A 13,783-nucleotide genomic window follows, 5' to 3' on the forward strand; every position below is an offset into this window, starting at 1 on the left:
GGAAGACAATTTAACTAGAAATCCTTGCTGAGTATTTACGGCTTTATATAATGTTGGTTGATGTATTGCCATTAAACATTAAAAATGAAACGCTTCAGATGCTCTACTTGTGGATAGCAAAGCCATTCAGATTAAAAAGGTCGCAAATTCATAGAATCATAGAATCCATACAGTGCAGAAGGAGGTCTTCTGGTCCATCGAGCCTGCACCAACAACAATCCCACCCAGGCCCTATCCCCATAACCCTATGTATTTACCCTGCTAATCCCCCAGCACTAAGGGGCCAATCTACCTAACCCGCACATCTTTGGAGTGTGGGAGGAAACCCTCGCAGACATGGGGAGAATGTGCAAACTCCACACAATCACCCAAGGCCAGAATTGAACCCAGGTCCCTGGTGCTGTGAGGCAGCAGTGCTAACCACCATGCCACCGTGCCACCCCTGTTCTTTCCCAGTTTGCTGAATTAAAGCTAACAACAATAACTTATATTTATACAGTACCTCTAATGTCGTAAAATCTCCCAGGTGTATCACAGGCACATTACCAAACACAACTTGACACAAAAGTGCACAAGGAGATATTAGGACAAACAGCTTGGCTGAAGAGATTAGTTTTAAAGAACCATATAAGAGGAAGAGGCAGAGATGTTTAGGGAGGGAATTCCAGAGCTTAGGACCTTGACAGCTGATGGCATGGCCACCAATGGTGAAGCGATAAAAATCAAGGGTGGGCAAGAGGCTGGAATTAAAAGAGTACAGAGATTCCAGCATTGCAAGCGCCATCAACGGAAGCAATAATGGAGTGCTGCGAATGTCATCAGTATTCCTGTGTTAAATAGGGTAGTCGGCCTGAGTTCTCAATCACTTTCCAGTCACCCCTGCTGGAAATAAATATTTGCAAATTATATCCTTGTGGTCAAACAGCCTGCCAAGGATCAATGGGGGAGGTTTTCAACTTACTAATTGGACATAAAGCTGGTGTTGCAGGCTGGTCATCCATTGTAGAAGATGTCTGATTAAATCAATCAAAATTAAATGAGACACTTTCTACAATAGACAGCCGAATAACAACACCATATAGAAAAGGAATCTACCCCAGTGTATAGGTGAATGCACGGAGAAAGAACATTAGCATAAGATACTAGCAGATGATCAAGCTCATTGAACTGTAACCTAGCAACAGATAGTGCCATCAGGAACGGAGGAGTGCTGGTTAGGAAACTGTCAGGGAAAAAAATAGAAAAATGTTTTTTTCCCTTCACAGTTTTGATTTAATTCTTAATGCAAATACTGTGTTGCTGTATCAAATTCATCTCTATTAGTGTATTGGAATCACTCACCCATAAACAGGTTCATAATTGGTCTGAAACAATAAATAGCAAAATTTTAGATCTGTAAATTAGGCATTTGGACAATCATATTACCAAACACTAATCTCTACCTTCACATATTTTCACTTTTCTTTTGGACTTGTTGAAAAGAATCTTTTTTTTTAGTTAGTCCAGACCTTACATAAGACGGAAGGTTATGTGTTATGAGTCCCAAACTCAGTTACCTTTTATTTCTGCCAGTTCCATACTAACTTGCTGGACAGATCACTTCAAGGGAAGAGAAAAAAAAATCCTATTATGGGGAGAGGGCAAATGGACACAACAGTGCGCGGGTCAATCTAATCGACCGGCAACAAAAATTAATTTCAAAGCTACTGGAAGGGGAAATTTATAGCTCGCTTGCCGCACCCACCAATCTCTAATCAGATGAGTGGGGCGAGCTGCCTGAGGGGGAGAAGTGATGATGGGGTGGGAATAAAAATAAGGAGATTTCCACACCTCCTTCCTCAGCAAATACATCAAATGCTGTCAATATAATTTTGCACTAAGAGAATCCAAATCACTTATTTTGTCATGATGGACAAAGATTCTATTGGTACAAAATTTCAAAGCAATAATTCTGACGTAGAATTTCCCATCACGACACGAGGAAAGTCTGTAAGATTGGACGAGATTTACTCAGCTAAAACACCCTTCTATCGGCAACACTACATGCACATCCTATTCATATTTCCGTACTCAAGGAGCTTATCTTTCATCTTAGTTAGAGGATAGCAGGGCACAGGGGCCTGCCTTTTGCTTCTTGACATCTCTTTTACAGCTCCCATGAATCACAACTGATCCTCCTCCTTGCTCTGACTAGATGGTATTTTTAAACGCGTCTCAGGTCCCTTCAGTTACAGAGATCCCAGTAATAGCCCTGAAGGCGAATTGTGTTATGTAGTGCTTGCTAATATTGGGGAGGAACATTGTGCATAGAAGTGTGATATCAAAAGCCTGCACACAATGTGCCACCTCTTATGCCATTTAAACATTACGATATGACAAACAGTATTTGAATTTTCTAAGTGTACAAGCTTACCGGATTTGCAGCTCAAACATTAAAAATGGCTGAAGGAAAATGCAGATCATTATATATTCGACTAGAATAATTTAGTCAAAATACATAGGAATCGGCACAAACCGGGTCTAATTCTTTTTTTTTACCCTTCATGGCTTGTAAAATGACTAAAGCCAGATTAACAAAGCTGTGTCATGTTGTTTTACAGAAATAGCAACAAATCAAAAACATTTTGATTAACACTGCAATAAAAGATTTGCCTCGGGGTTTGACTTAATCTGCAATAGGTTTATTAACCCTCTCGGAGCCGAAACATTAGCTCTACACCCATTCAGCAGAAGAGGCAAGGCCAGCATTTGTAATTTCAGAGTACAAGCCGACTCACAGCAGAAACAAATCTGCCATATTGTGCATAACAAACTCCTCATTTCTCTCGCAGATAACAATCTGTTTCAAAAATCTACGAAAAACATGCCATCCCTCGCAATTAATCATCCTGTTCAAAAGGCCAGCAACCCAGCAGAAAAAACCGTCTCTGTAAATAGTATTGTAAATTTCACACAAGATCTTTCTTGGGAATGACTTATAATTTTTGCTTTTGCATGTGTAAATGCCAAAATTAATAATCCTCCAGCCACAACTGTTCAGAAACTACACACACTTCCACAAGCCTTCAGTAATACACAAACCATCAATAATTACTTGCTGGAAATTTTTACAGAGCACAGCTCTCAATGCTAGAAAAATGCCACAAAAAAGCTTTTCTATTTTTTTTTAAAAAGCACACAAGATCTGTCCAACAAATAACTACACTTACAGGCATATTAAAGACAAGACACGACAAAAGATTAGGTAGATAATATACCAACGTCATTCATATCACTGCAGGGCCATACTGTAGCTGTCCCTCTGAAGCGCTGTGTCACTCAATACCTCAAGAGTCATCCATTAACGTGTGCCGAGCAGGAACATTAAAATTACATTCACTAGCACCAACACTACAATAATGGCAAATACAACAATGGTCTGTATATCCAAGGTCATGGTGCAATGCAGGAGACTGTAGTACTCAAGATGCGGATCTGGCAGACTCTGTGAAGTCAACCTGGGCTCTGAACTAAAATTGTCCAGCAGATCCACCATGCCAGATGAGATTTCTTCTTCCCCCTTCTAATTCATTCCATTCCAGCTGATTGCAGCATCAGTCTCAAGTGCTTCACATGCACTAATTTCCTTGCAAAAACCCATTCGGCGGAGATTACACGTCACTCTGCATGTAGATAAGAAAAGAGAGAGTGCCAGTTTCCGAATAACAGCCCCGTGAGCAGTATCTCACAGTGTGAGGCAACAGCTGAGGCGGGCGTCGCATGCTAATCACTCAGTGACCAAGCAAGCAGGGATGCAGCTGCCAATCATATAAGAATGCTAATGTCATGAATATTTAGTTGTCACCTATCAAATAACATGAGGGGAGGGGACGAAGGAGGGCGGTTGATGGTAATATTTAACAGTAATGGCAAATGGGGGCGGGGGGGGGTGCAAAGTATCTTTAGAAAGATAGCAGATAAATGTCACTGGAATATTTCAGTTTGTTTTCTTGTTTCCAGGATGTTGAACAATCATCACCGTGTTAACACTTTGAATGCAGTGATCTTGTGAAAAATGTACTGTCAGAACATTACACCTCTGCAAACTATAATTTCTTTTGACAAACCATCAGCACAGCTGTTTTTTTTTCCTTGCTGTACAAGCTTGATAACTGTTGTGATAACCTAATTAGTAAAGCAGCCTGTATCTGAGTCAAACAGACCAGAAGGTCCCAAGTTTGATTCAGGGTCTGCACTCATTTTTCTGACCTCAGCTGGGGCAGCAGACATAAAGCTATAATTGGCTCCAGCACCTTCAGGCTAGTGAACAGAAGGCATTCAGTCAGGGGTTCACACACCTGGGCCAGAATTCTCCCAAAAATATAAGTGTCAAATTTGTGTGAAAATGAGCGTAATTCACGTTGTTTTTTTCAGTGGGAGTTCAGAGAATAATTTCCCACACTGTGCACTGCAGAGGCTACCAGCATGAATATCATTAAAAACTAGGGAGCGGAGCCTATTCCCGTTAGGAAGACTGATACCAGCGTGCTGAACGGGCTACTGAATATGCGTCGATCTGTCAATACTGAGATTGGTGTGTGTGCAATGGCCCAGGATTGATGGCCTCCTGATTGCTGGCCAACTCGATTGCTGGCCAGTCCTGCAACCCCCACAACACCGGCTCATCAGCCCCCCACAGCCTGATCACTGGCCCCCCAACCATTCCCAGGCCCAGCCCTGCACCCCCACTTCCCAGCCCGCCACGATCTCCGGCGCCCCTGCCCCCACGATTCCCCCTGACAGTTACCCACCCCACACTGACCCACCCCAGCAGGCTGACCGCCCCCGGCTTACCCAAGCATGGCCGATCATTGGCCTCCCTCCTTCCCCCACTGATCCCTATGCAGAGTGGCAGCAGGACCCCCCTCACCCCACCGATTGCCCCTAGGCCCTGCCCCATCAGGCCCCACCCCATCAGCCCCTAATATGCCCCACCCCCTTGGCACTGTCCAATGCCCCAAGGGCAATGCCAAGGTGCCCCCTGGGCATTGGCACTTTGCTCCTTGGATATGCTGATGGCACAGGGTGGCAATGCAAGGGTGTCAATTCCCAGGGGCAACCCCCATCCACTAAACCTCAGGGTGGACCCCAATTCCTCCCCCCTTCATTCCAGCAGGGTCGGGCCGCTAGTTCCCCATTAGTGGAGAGCTACTCTAACCCCTGGAGTGAATCACGCCGGTGGGGAGGGGAGGGGAGAAGAGGGGAGGGGAGATGCTGGCGGGCCCAGAGATTTCAGTCCTATTGAATCATATTGAAATCACATTCAAATGACCATTTAAATTGTCTTTGCGCCTTCCCAACGATTTTCAGCATGGAGCAGATGCCATCGGAAATCCGGCACTGGAAGACACTAGCAGAGAGCGAATGCATGCGCTAAATCTGCGAATCGGCCAACGCAACAATCTCCCAGCCCGCTGCACTGATGGGAGAATCACGGCCCTGATGTCTGTCCAGTCACTCCTGCAGGGAAGTATGTGGGAGGAAACAATTGGTGAGATAGGAACGGGATTGGTGATGATGCCCATTTGCAATGACAAAGCCCATTGACACTCAGGGCCCTATTTTATCATTTCGATTCTAAGTGCTGGACGGACTTGAAACTGGGAGTGTTTCAGATTTGACTTTTAGACCTATTCTCAGGCACCCCCATGCGCACTCTGCCTGAAAAAATATCAGTGATTCTGAATCATGCTGCACAAGCCTGTGGGTGGGGCTTAACACGCCCAAACCCTGCAGCTCCGATCGGCACCTCCAACTGTGCATGCACAGAAAAAAAGATAGAATGTGGCTCCCCTGCCACATCCTTCCCAGGCCGGATAATGCCTTTCCCTGGCCCGCACAGACATTGCCCCACCCCCACAACATTACTGACCTCCTTCTCCCCCCCAACCCTCCTGTCACCCAGACCAATCGCGGGCCCCTCTCCCCTTCCCCCCCACTGATCTCAGGCAGAGTGGCAGCGGACCCCACCCTTCCCTCTCACTGATCACAGACAGAGTGGCAGCGGACCCCCACATCGCTCCCCCCCCCCGCCAATCTCAAGCAGAGAGCCATCGGACCTACCTTCCCCCACCCCCTCACTGATCTCAAGCAGTGAGCCATCGGATACTTGGTACTTACCTCCTCACTAGCTGGAGCGTCCGAATCGGACTTTTGTAGAGCATGTCTGATTCGCACCGAGTCTTGATGGGCGAACACAGTGGTAAAGGGGGAAGTGCCGGTAAGGTTGGGCGTGCAGCCATTTTCAGGCCTTGGTAAAGGGAGAAACAGCGTGGAGGTGGACATGGATCGCGTTACTCATCTCACGCCCGACTTTACCAAATTTTCATGCCCGAAAACGGGCGCAACTTGATGGTAAAATTGGGCCCTCAGTCTGTAACCATGCCTGAAGAGAGGCCATTTGGTGAGGTAATGGTAGGTAACTCACACATGAGGAAATAATGCTCAATGAGAAAGTGTGCTTTCAGAGGAGGGGGAAAACAAATAAAACAAAATGGAGAAAATGAAGTACGGACTCATACAACTAATTTTTTTTAAGCAAAGCCATACTAAAACTCATATGGGGCAAATTCTCAGGTGAATTCTAACTTGTGTATAGAAAATCAAAATATTCTCAACTACTATTCCATTTTTAGCACTAATGTTTCGTGTTTCATTCGCACATCAACAAAATAAGTGAGAATTTTTTACTAAAACCATACTAAAGTTAAGGAATAAACCTATTCTCACTAATGTGAGTCTAAAGATTGTATGTGAAAAGAGAATCCCACTGTGTGAGACGTTACAACTCTCCTCACCTGACACCTACACGGATTCACTTTCTAGAATCTAATTGGACAGTGATTCCTTACTGATATTCACTGTCCTTAGGGCAAGGACATTAATGTGCACATGTTGACTCTCAACTGCTGCCTGAGAGGAAATCAACTCTGTCAGTATGGAGAGACTTTGGAAGGTGCTGTCTAGTGACTCCAATCACAAAACCATCATTGGTGCGACTTTCCCATTCTGTTATTCTGCTGTTTTGTTAAGATATTTTTCATCCTAGTTTCATGAGAGTGGAAAAAGATTTGTACTTGCGCAACTGTGTGACGACTCAAGTGTTACAGTGAAGACTATTAAAGAGAATAAAGAGTAGCCCACACTGCTTTTATTATTATTGGATTGAGAGATAAGTTCAAATCTGACGGTAGAGTCAAGCCAAATTATACCTTTCTCTCTGGTGACAAAATAGACACTTAATACGGAGGCCTGTTATCATGGTTACTTAACTACACAACATCAGCTCATTTACATAGTACCTTGAATATAATAAAACATCCCTAGGCATTTCATAAGACCACTATACAAAAAAGTATGACACCGAGCCATACACAAAGTGATATTAGGTCAAATGTCCAAAACCTTTGTCAAAGATGTAGGTTTTAAGGAGTGTCTTAAAGGAGGAAAGTGAGGTAGAGAGACAGAGAGACGTAAGAAGGGAATTCCAGAGTTTTGGGTTTCTTTGAATCATAGAATCCCAACAGTGCAGGAGACCATTCAGTCCATCGAGCTTGTACCGACAACAATTAAGACCGGTCCTATCCCTGTAATGCCATGTATTTACCCTTCTAATCTCCCTGACACTAAGGAGCAATTTATCATGGCCAATTCACCTAACCAGCACATCTTCGGACTGTGGGAGGAAACCGGAACACCCGGAGGAAACCCACGCAGACACGGGGAGAATGTGCACATCCCACAGTCACTCGAGGCCGGGATTGAACCTGGGTCTCTGGTGCTGTGAGGCAGCAATGCTAACCACTGTTCCACCATAAAACTGTGCCACCACTTGTTGCCCAGCCAACAGAAATCGTGCCCACTAATGGGAGGTACAAAAGGCCAGAATTAGATGAGTACGGATATGTATAGAGAAAGTAATAGGATGTGTGCATGCACATGTATGTCTGTATGTTTACGTAGACCAGGTAAGAATAAAAGACCATAAGAAATAGGTGAGGCCCCTCAAATCTGCTCCGCCCTTCATTAAGGGTGGCATGGTAGCACAATGGTTAGTACTGCTACCTCACAGCTCCAGGGACCCGTGTCTGCGTGGATTTCCTCCGGGTGCTCCGTTTTCCTTCAACAGTCCAAAAATGTGCAGATTCGGTGGATTGGCCATGCTAAATTGTCCCTTAGTGTTGCAAGATATGTGAGTTAGGTGGATTAGCCATGGAAAATGTACGGAGTTACGGGGATAGGATGGGGAAAGAGGGCCTGGGTGAGATACTAGCCTGAATTTTACCAACCCGCCCACCATGGGAATCGGAGTGGGGTGAGGGGCAGACAATGGAAAGATTTGTTGACCTCGGGCATGATTTTACAGTTGTGGGATGAGCGAGGCTGTAAAATCCTGCCCACTCTGTCAGAGCCAGTGCACACTCAATGGGCTGACTGGCCTCTTCTGCACTGTAGGGATTCTAAGATCAAGGCTGATCTCAGACGTGGACATATTCAATAACCCAGCTTCCACTACTCTCTGGGGTAGAGAATTACAGAGATTAGCGACTCCCTAAAATAAGAAATTCACCTCCATCTTTACTGGGGGGCCCCTTTTATAAAATGGTGTCCCCTTGACCCCCATGAGGAGGAAGGCTTGCACTTACTCCCAATGAGGTACTTAGTGAAACATTGTCATTGGATGGTATCTTCCATTCTGGAGTACAAGTTGAATGACAGAGCAGAAGTGAGGGTGACTTACACAGAGGATAGATGGCTGGCCACACAAAATCTCATTCTGTTCAGCTTATTGGAAATGCATGCACAGCGAATCTTGTGGTGGGGACTGACAGGAAGTCACCAATTCCACCCTTATCTTATGATGTTGAAAGTCTGGCATCATACTTGAAGAGCACTTGGGCAGCCATTCTCTCACTGCAAGCCAGAGTTTGGGATTGTGGGTTCACTCGTGATGTCCCAGAGCTGACAATATGTGGCTCACAGTTCAGTGATATCTCCCTGCAAGTTATCTTCCAGGATGTCCAGGAAAGATGGAGGTCCTGTTTTCCAGGAATGGCAGCAAGAGACTATCCCACCTGACCATGGCAACCTGGGCTGAAGTTGCAACTGAGTTTAGTGGCCATGGTGCCCACAAGAGAATGGCCCAGCTGTGTAGTAGAAGGATGAACAGTCTGCTGAGCTTCTCCAGGGTATGTGGCATAGACTACTCACTCCAAACCAAGTAAGGATGGCAGATTTCCTTCCCTAAAAAGCATTAGTGAACAGATGGGTTTTTCTGACAATGGTTTCATGGTCATCAGTGGATTCTTAATTCCAGATATTTTTATTGAATTAAAATTCGAACCCGGGTCCCTAGAACATTAGATGAGTTTCTGAATTAATAGTCTAGCGATAATACCACTCGACCATCACCTCCTCAAATTATTTAATGATCTTTTATGTTGTGACCCCTTTTAGCTGCAGTGATTCTTTAAACCCAATAGTGATGCTCAATTCCTATTCAGCGCCCTCTCCTTTCTTTCTCTATGTACAGTATGCCTTGTCTGTACAGCGCACAAGAAAAAATACTTTTCACTGTATACTAATATATGTGACAATAATAAATCAAATCAAATCAAGTCATCCTCTCAAATGCTGAGCTCCCAACTTTTGGCATCCAATACGCTGGGAACTTGACATTATTATGGTAATCAAATTGGCCCTGGAATCTGTGGTGGAGCTCAACAAGGTGACATAAATCATGTTCCACCATATTTCTGATTTGATTTTATTCAAGCTTAAGTTGGTGTCTCAATTTACATTTGTGAACGGTCATTTGCAGGGAGGTGGGTGGCTTCCTTCAATAGTGAAAAAGAGAGTAACCAGCGTAGAGTAGGTCTTGAAACAGGTTTACGTACATGTATGATTATCATAGATGTGGTGACGACTGCTGGCACTGTCCAAGTCGTCTTCCATGAGGCAGATAGTGTTGGCCACATTCAGGAAAACCAGGCCCACATATGACCCAGCAGGCAACACTTAAAGGGACCATTTGGGCAACCAAAAAGTAGGTGTTTCGAACATAAAAATTAGCTTTAAAGACAGGAGGAGCAGAGGTAAAATATCAGGGGCGTATTTAGGCTTAATGCTTAGATGCAGGGATCATTTGTAAAAGTGGGCAAGCTCAAATTTCTTGACTAATACTTCCATTTCTAGGTCAAGACTATCCCTGGTCAATCAGTCACGTGATCTTTGATCCATGGGTCAGTAAGCCCATTGCACCAATGGTCCATTTGGGCCAGCTAACAGAGCATTTGATATTACATTCCAGGACCTATTTGGCAGCAATCTGAGCATTTGTGAGATATATAAAGACTAACATAAAGGGCTGAGCTTTCCAGCGGACATTGGGACCATACATGGTTCTCAACTCCAGTAGTGTTTGTGACCCTCCCACTTGCATGACCTTCCCAGAGGCGACCAATTAACTCGGCGCCCCGAACAATTAGGGATGATGGGTAGACAGCATAGGTGCAATGGCCAATCAAAGTGTTTGAGGCTGGGAGAGATGTATCCTGCCAATGTGTGTGGAGGACAATGAAGATGCCTCAAGCTGGAACCTCCTTTGGAAGACTTCTAAAATTGGTAAAAAGTGTAGTCACTGAGCCCTATTTTACCATTTTGATTCTAAGTGCTGGGCGGACTTGAATCTGGGAGTGTTTCAGATCCGACTTTTAGACCTGTTCTCCAGAGCCCCCATACGTACTCTGCCTGCAAAAATATCAGCGATTCCGAGTTGCACTGCACAAGCCTGTGGGCGGGGCCTAACGCGCCAGAAATCCTGCAGCTCTGATCGGGGCTTCTAACTGTGCATGTACAGAAAAAGAAATGATAGAATGCTGCTCCCTGACCACATCGCTCCCAGGCCAGATAATGCCTCCCCCTGGCCCCCACAGACATTGCCCCACCCCCACAGCATTACTGACCCCTTTATCCCCCCACCCACCCGCCACCCGGAATGATCCCGGGCCCCTCCCTCCTTCTCCCCAATGATCTCAGGTAGAGTGGCAGCAGACCCCATTTCCCCCACACCGATCTCAGGCAGTCCACCCTCTCCCCTCCACCCTATAGGTATCAGGCAGGATGACCCCCCTCACCCCCATCCCGGACCCTCCTCCGGACTCCAATGGTTGTGTGACACCTCCCTCTCTCTCCCCTGTCCCCAGCCATTGAGGCACTGATCCACCACCCGCCCCCCCTCCCCATCAGCACACCTGCAAGTGCTCACTTGCCTTCCCCTCAATGCTAACAAGCAAACTGCATGGAACTTGCTGGAATGTTCTGCCAAACTGCCTGCAGCTGATCTGCCCTAACGAGGGGCAGCTCCATTAAAAACTCAAGAATGGACAGGCAGGCAGGCATTCCTGCACAAAATGTGCGCACGACCAGCCCCCCCCACCCCCAACACCAATGAGGTAGGATACCCTCGTCCCCCCAGGAGGACGCAGACCCAGGCGGCTGATGGAAATATGGTCTGGGAGGAAGTTGCCACCTTGGTCAGTGCCAGGGCATTGGCCCCCCCGAACCGGGAAGCTGTGCCGGAAAAAAGTCAGTGACCTCATCCGTGCAGCAAGGGTGAGTGCTGAACCCCATCTTGCATCTTCCCCCAAATCTCCCCCAAATCCTCCCATCCCCAACACCCTGCATGCTTCCAGCTCCTGACCCTCAAGCACCTCCTTCCTATCCCCCCAAGAGCCCCACTGCTCTTGCCTTCTAAGGGTCACCACCTGATACTCTGCAGGAGTCACGCCATCAATTATTTCATAGCTCCTTCTGTCTCCACAGGAGAAAACCGACTATAACATCCATGAGAGGGCAAAGACAGGGGCTGGTGAGCTAGACCTCCGGGTCCTCACCTCCTTTGAAGAGTGGGCGCTGGAGCTGTCAAGGGAAGGGGAGATGCGGGCTGTCAGTGACAGCATGGTCGGGCTGCTGTCAAGACGTGAGCACCTGTCATTCCTCCACTAACTTTGCGGCAATTTCTCGGGGGCATGAGTTTCAGGTGCGAGGAGTAAGGTCTAAAGGACATGTACGAGACATGTTTATTTGCAAAGAGAGGGTAGTGGGTGCCTGGAACTCGTTGCCGGAGGAGTTCGCGGATGCAGATTTGGTAGTGACCTTTAAGGGGCATCTCTACAGCTATGTGAATGGGATGGGAATAGAGGCATATGGTCCCAGGAAGGGGAGGGAGTTACAGATCAAATGGGCAGCCTGGTCACTACAGGCTTGGAGGGCCGAAGGGCCTGTTCCTGTGATTTTATTTTGGTGCTTTGTTCTATGTTCAATGGAAAAATGTGAATCACGTGTTTGACATCCCGGATTCCTCTCCCTCCCTTGCACTTAACCTTGTGTCCTGTGTTGCAGGGACAGATTCGGACGTCCCGGGGCCTTAGGGACTCCCGGCCCGTACTGCAGCTCCCGCCCATCCTGGTCCGGACAGCTCGGACGAGTCCTCGGAGGATGGGACCTCCGAGGGTGGCACAGTTTTGGCATCAGCTTCCACCTCACAACTCACCATCCCAGATACTAATACATTGGTGGGTCTAGTTAGTGGTGAGGCTTCTGGGTCACTCTCTGATGAGCACAACACATCTGATAATGTACATCGGGTGGAGGAGGGAACGTCCAAGGCCTCTGGCATGCGGGGGCCTGCTGGAGGCAAGGACTCAGCTGGCCCCAGGCTACATGCTGGGCCTCTGAGATCACTTCTCCCTCAGCTGCTGAAGATGCAGCAACAGAGCTAGGGAATGCAGGAGGGGCTGATGGCCACACTGGACCAACTGCCAGGCTGTTGGGAAGAGTCCCAAAGCTTTCAGGCGGACCAGCTATTGCGTGTCTTGCATGGCTCCCGGGCCAACACTGCAAGGGTGGCTCCTGCAGTGGAAGCCTGCGGCAGTGGATCCTCACCATGAGCGGCAGGCTCCAAGCGATAGCCGAGACACAGCAGGCCACAGCTGAGGGACTTAACAGGCTTCTCGAGATTCTGCGGCCCATGGCTTGAGAGCTTGAAGGAGACCCAGTGGGACAGCACTGAGACACAGCGCACTATGGCTGCAGCCCCCGGGAACATGGCCCAGTAGCAGAAGGTCACGGCTGAGGGCTTGCAGAGTCTCAGAGGGCACTTGCTGTGGCCATTGAGAGGTGGCCCCCAACTCAAGTGGCAATCTCAGAGGACTCGACCACCATGGGTAGGACACAGGTGGTCCTCCAGGACTGGCAGGGCCAGGTGATGCCAGAGCTTCTGGAGCTCACTGCAGAAGCATCGCTGTCTCATGGAGTGACCCAGGGGCCCACAGGAACCCCAAGGGAGGAGGAAGGGCTCAAAACCATGATGGGGCCTTCCAGCCAGGAAATTGTGGCTGTGGCTACACCTTCTAACTTCTCCCTTCCTGACACAGAGGCATCTCAGGGGCAGTGGGATGAAGAGGGTGTCATGGAAACATCCCAGACACCTGGAAGCAGGCCAGGGTCCTCAAGGTCCAAGGCCTCCAAAGGACGCCCACCACGCGCATCACAGGCCAAGGGGCATGGTAGGCAGCTGGCCCCCTCCACCTCCGATGCACATTCTGGGGAGTCACTGAGACGTAGTGGTAGGCCACGTAAGGTTAGGAAGTTGTAGTTGCACTGAGATGGCACGGTTGAAGGGCTGCACTAGTTAGAAAGATATTTAAGCACCGTAACATTTTCTGTTCACATGGTTTTAAGT

The sequence above is a fragment of the Mustelus asterias genome, chromosome 4, assembly GCF_964213995.1.
Source record: "Mustelus asterias chromosome 4, sMusAst1.hap1.1, whole genome shotgun sequence".
In the NCBI taxonomy this organism is placed as follows: domain Eukaryota; kingdom Metazoa; phylum Chordata; class Chondrichthyes; order Carcharhiniformes; family Triakidae; genus Mustelus; species Mustelus asterias.